Below are 1,426 nucleotides of genomic sequence, written 5' to 3'. Positions count from 1 at the left end.
GAAAATTATCTGAACAGAAGTTTATGCCGGGTCCATTTTTTTAATTTACGTATTGTATTCCCCCTGGGTTCCCGTGATTCTTTTACAGGGAAAGGAAAGGAAAAAAAAAAAAAAAAACTGCAGCTCAAGTTTCTGGTTAGTATAAACAAAAAAGAAAGGATGATTGATAGGGGAGCTCTGGCTTATTGCTGGTTTAATACTTGAGCGTTAACAATTTACGAGATAGTAAAGATAAAACATTGAGCTTTCTGCCCAGTAAAGCTATCTTCAGCCCCAAAATAGAGCTGAAGTGCAAAGCAATGTTTTTGCCCAAGCATTTCAACAGTATGTAATAGAACGAATGATTGGAAATTAAAAAGAAGGAAAGATGGGCAAAGCGATAGCGTAACTAAAAAGCCAGGCACCTTAATTTTTTCAAGAATTCCCTAGCTTTTTGCTAGTTATAAAGCGAAAGGTACCCCAATCCTTAGAGTTCAATGGTACTAGTTACCCAGGTGGCATTTATATTTATGAAAAAGAAATAGAATTCCTGAAAGTCTTCTTTATGACAGCTCTAACTTAGCTTTCATCATTGTGGGGTTTTTCTTCATATACAAATCTTTCATATACAAAACCCAATGCCATCGAGTTGTTTCTTACGCATAGCGCCCTACAGGACAGAGTAGAACTGCCCCATAGGGTTTCCAGGGCTGTAAATCTTACAAGACTGCCTCATCTTTCTCCTGTGGAACAGCTGGTGGGTTTGAATCACCAACCTTCTGGTTAGCAGCCAAATGCTTAACCACAGTGCCACGAGAGCTGCTTTTCTCAGATGAATGAAATGTAGACCATTAAACCTGAATAGGTATGATTTTTTTTTTCATTCTCTCATGTATTCATTTAACGAACGCCAGCCAATGTGGGGCCTGCCAGATCTGCAGGCAATGTGCATGATGCAAAGATAAGTCTGATAGAGATCTTGTCCTTAAAGAGCGTAGAATCTAGTAGGTGAGATAAGGCATGTAAACAAGTGTATGCCAGATCAGCAGTAAGTGCCATAAGAAAGTAACAGACCAAGTGCTGGCTGAGTCTAGCTGGATAGTGGCAGGCCCAGGTTTCTTTTAATTGATAATTCTACAGGACCTTAAAGCTGATCTCCAAACTCATTGTTGGTTGAGCTGATGAAACTCACATTCCTTTGCTTAAAAAAGACAATACACATTGGAGTTTTCATGAAAGCAATGTAAAAATTGTTGTAGAACTCAAAATTGTTGAAAAATACTAAAGTTTTGAGACCTTTAATTGTTGGGTCTTTAAGCTCTGTGAAGGTCCTTGGGTAGTGCAAGCAAACAAGGCTCCGGGAATTGATGGCATACCGATTGAGATATTTCAACAAACAGATGCCCCATTGGAGGCGCTCACTCAGTTATGCCAAGAGATTTGGAGG

Source organism: Orycteropus afer, unplaced genomic scaffold, assembly GCF_000298275.1.
Source record: "Orycteropus afer afer isolate SDZICR_OR568_19922 unplaced genomic scaffold, OryAfe1.0 scaffold00226, whole genome shotgun sequence".
In the NCBI taxonomy this organism is placed as follows: domain Eukaryota; kingdom Metazoa; phylum Chordata; class Mammalia; order Tubulidentata; family Orycteropodidae; genus Orycteropus; species Orycteropus afer.
The sequence above is the reverse complement of the archived record's forward strand: the minus strand, read 5'-3'. Positions refer to the sequence as shown.